At 39.2% G+C, this 12,398-nt stretch overlaps 1 non-coding gene across 1 annotated transcript; it reads left to right on the forward strand.

Annotated features, from left to right (window-relative positions):
• The first annotated feature begins 11,362 nt into the window (after positions 1-11,362).
• LOC130952612 (small nucleolar RNA R71) lies at positions 11,363-11,470 on the forward strand. Its single transcript, XR_009074789.1, has one exon. It is a non-coding gene; the product is annotated as a small nucleolar RNA R71 (small nucleolar RNA).
• The last annotated feature ends 928 nt before the right edge of the window (positions 11,471-12,398 follow it).

The following is a 12,398-nucleotide window of genomic DNA, read 5'->3' on the forward strand; positions in this document are numbered from 1 at the left end:
TCCTTGAACAAGCATCACCTAGAGTGAGGACGACTGTTTGTGTCTCTCTCCAATTCTTCTTATGACTTAGAATGTCCTTCAAGAACTTTGCATAAGAAGGTATCTGTTTAAGAGCTTCTGCAAATAGAATCTTTATCTCTAATATTTTGAGATACTCCGCAAAGCGGGCAAACTATTTATCCTTTTCCTCTTGACAAAGTTTCTGAGAAAATAGCATCTTAGCCTTATAATCATCAACTTTGGTTGATGGAGGCCGAATTCCTTGTATGCTAGAGTGGAGGTTACTAGCTTGCTTAGGAGGTTTGTTATCACTAAATGGCTGACCTCCATTGCTTGGGTGTTCAACGCCCATGCTACTACCCCCTGGGCATTTGAACGCCCAGTCTTTACCCTTTCCTGGCGTTCAACACCAAGAGGGATACCTCTTTGGGCGTTTAAATGCCCAAAGTCATCTTGTTCAGAGAATTGGTTATCCTCTATGGGCTTTTCGTTTTTGTTGAGCTGAAGTTGGGTGCTTGAGATTTTCCCACTCCTCAGTTGAATAGCGTAGCATTCATCTATTATCTGCTTGGATAATTGCTGCCTTGGTTGACTCAACTGGGCCTTTATATTCTTGTTATAAGCCTAAGTTTCTCATAAAGCCTTGTAATCCCAGTATTTGCTGGGCAAGGGCGTGCAGTTGTTGAGTCAATGTGCTATCTTGCTCTAGAGGGTTAGGTTCAGCAGCTTCTGCCTTAACCTTTCCTTTTATAGGAGCCTCAACAGATGAGTACAGATGCTGATTAATGGCAACTATTTTAATAAGCTCTTGGGCTTCTTGAATGGTCTTTCTCATGTGTATGGAACCACCAACAGAGTGGTCCAAGGACATTCTAGCCATGTTTGAATGCCCATAGTAGAAGATGTCTAACTGTACCCATTCTGAAAATATTTTAATGGGACATTTTCTTAACATCCTCCTATACCTCTCCTAGGCATCATAAGGAGATACACTATCTCCTTGTTTAAAGCCTTGGATGTCCAATCTCAACTGGGTCATCTGTCTTGGGGGGAAGTATTGGTTTAAAAACTTATCCACTAACTGTTTCCAAGTTTTTAAACTAGCTTTAGGCTGGTTATCCAACCACCTTTTTGCTTGGTCCTTTACAGCGAAAGGAAAAAGCAATAGTCTATAGACATCTTAGTCTACTCCTTCATTGTGTACTGTCTCAGCAATCTTTAAGAAATCTTCCAGGAATTTTGTAGGTTCTTCCTGAGGAAGTCCAGAATACTGGCAGTTTTACTGCACCAGAATATTAGATCTGATGTGAGGTATACTAATACTTTTTCCATAGAAGTCAGCAGAGGGATTTGTATAAGATCCCAGAGTTCTCCTGAACTTTTCATTCCCACTTGGGTTCATAATTAAGAAAGGTAGAAGATGAAGAAGGAAGAAGATAGAAGGACTAGAAGAAGAGATAGAAGTAGAGAAGATAAACAATAATTAAAATATTTTTTGTTTTTATTTTCTTAATTTAGTTAAACTGAAATTAAAAATAATTAATTAAAAGGAATTTAACTCGAAAAAAAAGGAAGAGAGAGAAGAAAAAAAGAATTTTCGAAATTTAGAGAGAAGAGTTAGTTAGGTAGTTTTGAAAAAGAAGAGAGAGAAGATAAGCAATTAATCAAAAAGTGATTTAAATTTAAGATTTGAATTCTGAAAATTAAAATTAAAATTTTGAATTTTGAAATTGAAAATTGAATTTTGAAATTTGAAATTTGAATTTTAAATTTTGATAATTGAATTTCTAAATTTTGAAAAAGATTTGAATTTTGAAAAGATTTAATTTTGAAAATTGAATTTTGAAAATTTGAATTTCAAATTTTGAATGTTGAATTTGAAATTTGGAATTTGAATTTTGAAATTTGAAAATTTAAATTTTGAAATTTTGAAAGTTGAAATTTGAATTTTGAAATGAGATAAGATAAAATTTTAAAAAAGATATGATTTTGAAAAGATTTGATTTTTTAAAACTTGACAACTAAGATATGATAAGATAAAATTTTGAAATTAAAATCTGAATTTTTATTTATGATTTTCAAAAATTAGCTAAGAGTTAGTTGGAAAAGATATTATTCTGAATTTTTAGTTCTAGTACACCTTATTTTCAAAAATTTTTGGAGGCAAATACAAAGGGACACCAAACTTAAAAATTTTAAGATTAAAACACAAAAAAGACTCAAGAACACTTTGAAGACTATCAAGAACACATAAGAACAAAATTTAAAGACTCAAAGTACTTAAGAACATAAAAAGGACACTGGTGCAGGAAATTGTGATCACACTTTTCACAACTCCGCACAACTAACCAGCAAGTACACTGGGTCGTCCAAGTAATACCTTACGTGAGTAAGGGTTGATCACACGAAGATTGCCGGCTTGAAGCAAGCTATGGTCATCTTGTAACTCTTAGTCAGGCAGATTCAAATGGTTATGAGGTTTTCATAGTTAAAAGATAGATAAAACATAAAATAAAATAAAGATACTTATGTAATTCATTGGTAGGAATTTCAGATAAGCGTTTGGAGATGCTTTGTTGCCTCTGAACCTCTGTGTTCTTATTGTCTTCATCCAATCATGCATGCTTCCTTCCATGGCATGATGTATGATCCTCTCAGTGAAAATGGTCCAAGTACGGTTTCTGCACGGCTAATCAACTATCGAATTTCTTGTCTCGGATGAAGAATACCAGGTATTGCTACCGCACGGCTAATCATCTGTCGGTTCTCACTTGTGTCAGAATAGGATCTCTCTATCCTTTTGCACACTGTCAATGCGCCCAACATTCGTGATTTTGAAACTCATCCCAGTCATCCCCTCCCAGATCCTACTCTGAATACCACAGATAAGGTTTAGACTTTTCAGATCTCAGGAATGCTGCCAATTGGTTCTAGCCTCTACCACGAAGGTTCTAATCTCACGGACTCGATCCGTGGATCAGAGACCCAAGAGATTATACTCCAGCTGTCATCCAATGACTACGTTGAACATCATGTAGACCGCTTGTGGATAGTAGGTGATTGTCACGGGTCACTCCTTCATTCTGACTAAACTGAATTAAGTACGAGAGTATATCTTGGAGAAGAAGTAAGTGTGAATTAAAATAGAAACAATAGTATTTTCATTAATTCATGAGGAATAGCAGAGCACCGTACCTTAATCCATGAGGTGTACAAACTCCACCGTTGGAAAATACATAAGAGAAAAAGGTGTAGGCATGGCCGAATGGCCAGCCTCCCCCAAATATGAAAATCGCTTAAAAGTGATCAAAAGATCAAAAGATGATCCAAAGATCAAAATATGTTCAAAATATGAAATACAATAGTAAAAAGTGCTATTTATACTAAACTAGTTACTAGGGATTACAGAAAATAAGTAACTAAGTGCAGATAGTGCACAAATCCACTTCCGGGGTTCACTTGGTGTGTGCCTGGGCTGAGCATTGAGCTTTACACATGCATAGGCCTTTTCTGGAGTTAAACGCCAGCTTGGATGCCAGTTTCGGCATTTAACGCCAGCTCTGGTGCCAGTTCTGGCGTTTTACGCCAGAAAAGGGTCTCTAGTGGGCGTTTGAACGTCAGTTTGGGCCATCAAATCTCAGGCAAAGTATGGACTATTAAACATTATTGGAAAGCTCAAGATGTCTACTTTCCAACACAATTAAGAGCGCTCCAATTAGGCATCCGTAGCTCGAGAGAATCCACTTCGAGTGCAGGAGGGTCAAAATCCAACAGCATCTGTAATCCTTTCTCAGCCTCTGAATCAAATTTTTGCTCAGGTCCCTCAATTTAAGCCAGAAAATACCTGAAATTACATAAAAGCACACAAACTCATAGTAAAGTCTAGAAATGTGATTTTTGCATAAAAACTAATAAAAATATAATAAAAAGTAACTAAAACATATCCGCTCATCACAACACCAAACTTAAATTGTTGCTTGTCCCCAAGCAACCAAAAACAAAATAGGATAAAAAGAAGAGAATATACAATAAATTTTAAAATATCAGTGAAGCTTAGTTCCAATTAGATGAGCGGGACTAGTAGCTTTTTGCTTCTGAACAGTTTTGGCATCTCACTTTATCATTTGAAGTTCAGAATGATTGGCATCCATAGGAACTCAGAATTAAGATAGTGTTATTGATTCTCCTAGTTTAGTATGTTGATTCTTGAACACAGCTACTTTATGAGTCTTGGTCGTGACCCTAAGCATATTGTTTTCCAATATTACCACCGGATACATAAATGCCACAGACACATAACTGGGTGAACCTTTTCAGATTGTGACTCAGCTTTGCTAGAGTCCCTAGTTAGAGGTGCCCAGAGTTCTTAAGCATACTCTTTTTGCTTTGGATCACGACTTTAACCACTCAGTCTCAAGCTTTTCACTAGGACCTTCATGACACAAGCACATGGTTAGGGACAGCTTGATTTAGCCGCTTAGGCCAGGCTTTTATTCCTTTGGGCCCTTCTATCCATTAATGCTCAAAGCCTTGGATCCTTTTTACCCTTGCCTTTTGGTTTAAAGGGCTATTGGTTTTCCTGCTTGCTTTTTCTTTTTCTTTCTTTTTATTTTTTATTTTTTTTTCGCCATAGAACATTTTTTTTGCAAGCTTTGTGTTTTTCACTGCTTTTTCTTTCTTCAAGAATCAAATTTATGATTTTTCAGATTATCAATAATATTTTTCTTTTTTTATTATTCTTTCAAGAGTCAACTGATGAGTTCGGATTGACTCCCCTCCCAATAAAATTGATGATTCCGCTCTTTGGCAAGCGCACCAAAATTATCGTCAAGTAATAACCCACAATAGACTGGGATCGTATCCTCAGAGATTGGTAGATTTGAACAATTTTAATTAATTGGTGAATTAGTCAAGCTTAAACAAAATAAGTTGTAAGTGCAGAATCATAAATGGAGGAAACATAAATGGCAAAAGAATAAAGAAGAGTAATAAAGTGCAGAGATAGAAATAGCAAGAATGTAAAAGGGAGTGGGAATTTGCAGAATGTAAATGAAAGCTATAAAAGAATAGGATAGATAAGAATGAGGGAATTCATTGAGATCAGGAGATATTGTCTCTTTGGATTAAATCCAGCTTATATCCTCTTCAATCATTGGTGCACGAAATTGTGATCATCAATGGCGCCATCAACATGGTACGCACAATTGCAATCTCAACTCTTTATCACAACTTCGCACAACTAACCAGCAAGTGTACTGGGTCGTCCAAGTAATAAACCTTACGCGAGTAAGGGTCGATCCCACAGAGATTGTTGGTATGAAGCAAGCTATGGTCACCTTGTAAGTCTTAGTCAGGCAGACTCAGATGGTTATAGATGAAATATGAATAAATGATAAAGATAAAGATAGAGATACTTATGCAATTCATTGGTGAGAACATCAGCTAAGCGAATGGAGATGCTTTGTCCCTTCCGTCTCTCTGCGTTCCTACTGTCTTCATCCAATCCTTCTTACTCCTTTCCATGGCAAGCTTATGCAAGGGTTTCACCGTTGTCAGTGGCTACCTCCCATCCTCTCAGTGGAAATGTTCAACGCACCCTGTCACGGCACGGCTATCCAGCTATCGGTTCTCGATCATGTCGAAATAGAATCCAGTGATTCTTGAATGCCGCCATCAGTTCTAGCCTATACCACGAAGACTCTGATCTCACGGAATGGCTGGCTCGGTTGTCAGGCGAGCGCTCGGTTGTCAGGCGATCAACCATGCATCGTGTATCAGGAATCCAAGAGATATTCACCCAATCTAAGGTAGAACGGAGGTGGTTGTCAGTCACACGTTCATAGGTGAGAATGATGATGAGTGTCACAGATCATCACATTCATCAAGTTGAAGAACAAGTGATATCTTGGAACAAGAACAAGCGGAATTGAATAGAAGAACAATAGTAATTGCATTAATACTCGAGGTACAGCAGAGCTCCACACCTTAATCTATGGTGTGTAGAAACTCCACCGTTGAAAATACATAAGAACAAGGTCTAGGCATGGCCGTGAGGCCAGCCTCCCAATGATCTAAGAACTAGATGTCCAAAGATGATCTAGAGATCTAAAGTGATCAAAAGATGAAAAATACAATAGCAAAAGGTCCTATTTATAGGGAACTAGTAGCTTAAGAATTACAAAGATGAGTAAATGACATAAAAATCCACTTCCGGGCCCACTTGGTGTGTGCTTGGGCTGAGCATTGAAGCATTTTCGTGTAGAGACTTTTCGTGGAGTTAAACGCCAGCTTTTATGCCAGTTTGGGCGTTTAACTCCCACTTTGGTGCCAGTTCCGGCGTTTAACGCTGGGAATTCTGAAGGTGACTTTGAACGCCGGTTTGGGACATCAAATCTTGGGCAAAGTATGGACTATCATATATTGCTGGAAAGCCCAGGATGTCTACTTTCCAGCGCCGTTGAGAGCGCGCCTTTTGGGCTTCTGTAGCTCTAGAAAATTTACTTCGAGTGCAGGGAGATCAGAATCCAACAGCATCTGCAGTCCTTTTCAGTCTCTGAATCAGATTTTTGCTCAGGTCCCTCAATTTCAGCCAGAAAATACCTGAAATCACAGAAAAACACACAAACTCATAGTAAAGTCTAGAAAAGTGAATTTTAACTAAAAACTAATAAAAATATACTAAAAACTAACTAAATCCTACTAGAAACATACTAAAAACAATGCCAAAAAGCGTACAAATTATCCGCTCATCACAACACCAAACTTAAATTGTTACTTGTCCCCAAGCAACTGAAAATCAAATAAGATAAAAAGAAGAGAATATGCAATGAACTCCAAAAACATCTATGAAGATCAGTATTAATTAGATGAGCGGGGCTTTTAGCTTTTTGCCTCTGAACAGTTTTGGCATCTCACTTTATCCTTTGAAATTCAGAATGATTGGCTACTTTAGGAACTCAGAATCCGGATAGTGTTATTGATTCTCCTAGTTAAGTATGATGATTCTTGAACACAGCTACTTTATGAGTCTTGGCCGTGGCCCAAAGCACTCTGTCTTCCAGTATTACCACCGGATACATACATGCCACAGACACATAATTGGGTGAACCTTTTTAGATTGTGACTCAGCTTTGCTAGAGTCCCCAATTAGAGGTGTCCAGGGTTTTTAAGCACACTCTTTTTGCCTTGGATCACAACTTTATTTCTTTCTTTTTTTTCTCTTTCTCCTTCTCTTTTTTTTTCGTTCTCTTTTTTTTTTTTGTATTCACTGCTTTTTCTTGCTTCAAGAATCATTTTTATGATTTTTTAGATCCTCAGTAACATGTCTCCTTTTTCATCATTCTTTCAAGAGCCAACAATTTTAACATTCATGAATAACAAATTCAAAAGACATATGCACTGTTCAAGCATACATTCAGAAAACAAAAGTATTGCCACCACATCAATATAATTAATCTGTTATAAAATCTGAAATTCATGCAATTCTTCTCTTTTTCAATTAAGAACTTTTTTCATTTTAAGAAAGGTGATGGATTCATAGGACATTCATAACTTTAAGGCATAGATACTAAGATACTAATGATCATAAGACACAAACATGGATAAACATAAGCATGAAAATTCGAAAAACAAGAAAATAAAGAACAAGGAGATTAAAGAACGGGTCCACCTTAGTGATGGCGGCTTGTTCTTCCTCTTGAAGGTCTTATGGAGTGCTTGAGCTCCTCAATGTCTCTTCCTTGCCTTTGTTGCTCCTCTCTCATGATTCTTTGATCTTCTCTAATTTCATGGAGGAGGATGGAATGTTCTTGGTGCTCCACCCTTAGTTGTCCCATATTGGAACTCAATTCTCCTAGGGAGGTATTTAGTTGCTCCCAATAGTTTTGTGGAGGAAAGTGCATCCCTTGAGGCATTTCAGGGATTTCATGATGAGTGGGGTCTCTTGTTTGCTCCATCCTTTTCTTAGTGATGGGCTTGTCCTCATCAATGAGGATGTCTCCTTCTATGTCAACTCCTACTGAATAACAGAGGTGACAAATGAGATGAGAAAAGGCTAACCTTGCTAAGGTAGAGGATTTGTCCGCCACCTTATAGAGTTCTTGGGCTATAACCTCATGAACTTCTACTTCTTCTCCAATCATGATGCTATGAATCATGATGGCCCGGTCTAGAGTAACTTCAGACTGGTTGCTAGTGGGAATGATTGAGCGTTGGATAAACTCCAACCATCCCCTAGCCACGGGTTTGAGGTTGTGCCTTCTTAATTGAACCGGCTTCCCTCTTGAATCTCTCTTCCATTGGGCGCCCTCTTCACAAATGTCAGTGAGGACTTGGTCCAACCTTTGATCAAGGTTGACCCTTCTTGTGTAAGGATGTTCATCTCCTTGCATCATGGGCAAGTTGAATGCCAACCTCACATTTTCCGGACTAAAATCTAAGTATTTCCCCCGAACCATTGTAAGCCAATTCTTTGGGTCCGGGTTCACACTTTGATCATGGTTCTTGGTGATCCATGCATTGGCATAGAACTCTTGAACCATTAAGATTCCGACTTGTTGAATGGGGTTGGTGAGAACTTCCCAACCTCTTCTTCGAATCTCATGTCGGATCTCCGGATATTCACTCTTTTTGAGTTTGAAAGGGACCTCGGGGATCACCTTCTTCAAGGCCACAACTTCATAGAAGTGGTCTTGATGCACCCTTGAGATGAATCTCTCCATCTCCCATGACTCGGAGGTGGAAGCTTTTGCCTTCCCTTTCCTCTTTTTAGAGGTTTCTCCGGCCTTGGATGCCATAAATGGTTATGGAAAAACAAAAAGCAATGCTTTTACCACACCAAACTTAAAAGGTTTGCTCGTCCTCGAGCAAAAGAAGAAAGAATAGAGTAGAAGAAGAAGAAAATGGAGGAGATGGAGGAGGCCATGTGGTTTGGCCAAAGGGGGAAGAAGTAGTGTTTAGGGTGTGTGAAAATGAAGGAGTGAAGATGGGTTGATATAGGGGTGAGGGGAGGGGTAGGGTTCGGCCATTATGGGTGGGTTTGGGAGGGAAAGTGGTTTGAATTTGAATGGTGAGGTAGGTGGGGTTTTATGAAGGATGGATGTGAGTGGTGAAGAGAAAGATGGGATTTGATAGGTGAAGGGTTTTTGGGGAAGAGGTATTGAGGTGATTGGTGAATGGGTGAAGAAGAATGAGGGTGGTGGGGTTGGTGGGGATCCTGTGGGGTCCACAGATCCTGAGGTGTCAAGGAAAAGTCATCCCTGCACCAAATGGCATGCAAAAATACGTTTTGAGCCAATTCTGGCGTTAAACGCCGGGCTGGTGCCCATTTCTGGCGTTTAACGCCAAGTGCTTGCCCTTTTCTGGCGTTTAACGCCAGTCTGGTGCCCCTTTCTGGCGTTAAACGCCCAGAATGGTGCCAGACTGGGCGTTAAACGCCCATCTGCTAGCCTTACTGGCGTTTAAACGCCAGTAGGTTCTTCCTCCAGGGTGTGCTGTTTTTCTTCCTGTTTTTCATTTTGTTTTTGCTTTTTCAATTGATTTTGTGACTTCTCATGATCATCAACCTACAGAAAACATAAAATAACAAAGAAAAATAGATAAAATATAACATTGGGTTGCCTCCCAACAAGCGCTTCTTTAATGTCAGTAGCTTGACAGAGGGCTCTCATGGAGCCTCACAGATACTCAGAGCAATGTTGGAACCTCCCAACACCAAACTTAGAGTTTAAATGTGGGGGTTCAACACCAAACTTAGAGTTTGGTTGTGGCCTCCCAACACCAAACTTAGAGTTTGACTGTGGGGGCTCTGTTTGACTCTGCTTTGAGAGAAGCTCTTCATGATTCCTCTCCATGGTGACAGAGGGATATCCTTGAGCCTTAAACACAAAGGGTTCTTTATTCACTTGAATGATCAATTCACCTGTATCAACATCAATCACAGCCTTAGCTGTGGCTAGGAAGGGTCTGCCAAGGATGATGGATTCATCCATGCACTTCCCAGTCTCTAGGACTATGAAATCAGCAGGGATGTAATGGTCTTCAACCTTTACCAGAACATCCTCTACAAGTCCACAAGCTTATTCTTTGAATTGTCTGCCATCTCTAGTGAGATTCTTGCAGCTTGTACCTCAAAGATCCCTAGCTTCTCCATTACAGAGAGAGGCATGAGGTTTACACTTGACCCTAAGTCACACAGAGCCTTCTTGAAGGTCATGGTGCCTATGGTACAAGGTATTAAAAACTTCCCAGGATCTTGTCTCTTTTGAGGTAATTTCTGCCTAGACAAGTCATCCAGTTCTTTGGTGAGCAAAGGAGGTTTGTTCTCCCAAGTCTCATTTCCAAATAACTTGTCATTTAGCTTCATGATTGCTCCAAGGTATTTAGCAACTTGCTCTTCAGTGACATACTCATCCTCTTCAGAGGAAGAATACTCATCAGAGCTCATGAAAGGCAGAAGTAAGTCCAATGAAATCTCTATGGTCTCATTTTGAGCCTCAGATTCCCATGGTTCCTCATTGGGGAACTCAGTGCAGGCCAGTGGACGTCCATTGAGGTCTTCCTCAGTGGCGTTCACTGCCTCTTCCTCCTCTCCAAATTCGGCCATGTTGATGGCCTTGCACTCTCCTTTTGGATTTTCTTCTGTATTGCTTGGAAGAGTACTAGGAGGGTGTTCAGTAATTTTCTTGCTCAGCTGTCCCACTTGTGCCTCCAAGTTTCTAATGGAGGACCTTGTTTCAGTCATGAAACTTTGAGTGGTTTTGATTAGATCAGAGACCATGGTTGCTAAGTCAGAGTGGCTCTGCTTAGAACTTTCTGTCTGTTGCTGAGAAGATTATGGAAAAGGCTTGCCATTGCTAAACCTGCTCCTTCCACCATTATTGTTATTGAAACCTTGTTGAGGTCTCTCTTGATCCTTCCATGAGAAATTTGGATGATTTCTCCATGAAGAATTATAGGTGTTTCCATAGGGTTCTCCCATGTAATTCACCTCTTCCATTGAAGGGTTCTCAGGATCATAAGCTTCTTCTTCAGATGAAGCATCCTTAGTACTGCTTGGTGCATTTTGCATTCCAGACAGACTTTGAGAAATCAAATTGACTTGTTGAGTCAATATTTTGTTCTGAGCCAGTATGGCATTCAGAGTATCAATCTCAAGAACTCCTTTCTTCTGATTTGTCCCATTGTTCACAGGATTCCTTTCAGAAGTGTACATGAATTGGTTATTTACAACCATTTCAATTAGCTCTTGAGCTTCTGTAGGCGTCTTCTTCAGATGAAGAGATCCTCCAGCAGAGCTATCCAAAGACATCTTGGACAGTTCAGATAGACCATTATAGAAAATACCTATGATGCTCCATTCAGAAAGCATGTCAGAAGGACATTTTCTGATCAATTGTTTGTATCTTTCCCAAGCTTCATAGAGGGATTCTCCTTCCTTCTGTCTGAAGGTTTGGACTTCCACTCTAAGCTTACTCAATTTTTGAGGTGGAAAGAACTTTGCCAAGAAGGCATTGACTAGCTTTTTCCAAGAGTTCAGGCTTTCTTTAGGTTGTGTGTCCAACCATATCCTAGCTCTGTCTCTTACAGCAAAAGGGAATAGCATAAGTCTGTAGACCTCAGGGTTAACCCCATTAGTCTTGACAGTGTCACAGATTTGCAAGAATTCAGCTAAGAACTGATGAGGATCTTCCAATGGAAGTCCATGGAACTTGCAATTCTGTTGCATTAGAGAAACTAATTGAGGCTTAAGCTCAAAGTTGTTTGCTCCAATGGCAGGGATAGAGATGCTTCTCCCATAGAAGTCGGGAGTAGGTGCAGTAAAGTCACCCAGCACCTTCCTTGCATTGTTGGCATTGTTGTTGTTTTCGGCTGCCATGGGTTCTTCTTCTTTGAAGATTTCTGTTAGATCCTCTACAGAAAGTTGTGCCTTAGCTTCTCTTAGCTTTCGCTTCAAAGTCCTTTCAGGTTCAGGGTCAGCTTCAACAAGAATGCCTTTGTCTTTGTTCCTGCTCATATGAAAGAGAAGAGAACAAGAAAATGTGGAATCCTCTATGTCACAGTATAGAGATTCCTTGAGGTGTCAGAGGAACAGAAAAATAGAAGGAAGAGGTAGAAGAATTCGAACTTAGTGAGATAGAGTTCGAATTGTGCATTGAGGAGGAATGGTACTCCATAAATAGAAGGATGTGAGAAGAGGGGAAGAGGTTTTTCGAAAATTAATTAAAAGATTTTAAAAACATTTTGAAAAAGATTTTGAAGAAGATATGATTGAAAACTTTTTTTTTTTGAAAAAGATGTGATTAAAAAGATATGATTGAAAAGATATGATTTGAAAAATAATTTAAAAAGATTTGATTTTAAAAATTAGTTACTTGCCTAACAAGAAAAGATATGATTCA

This window comes from Arachis stenosperma, chromosome 9, assembly GCF_014773155.1.
Source record: "Arachis stenosperma cultivar V10309 chromosome 9, arast.V10309.gnm1.PFL2, whole genome shotgun sequence".
Lineage (NCBI taxonomy): Eukaryota > Viridiplantae > Streptophyta > Magnoliopsida > Fabales > Fabaceae > Arachis > Arachis stenosperma.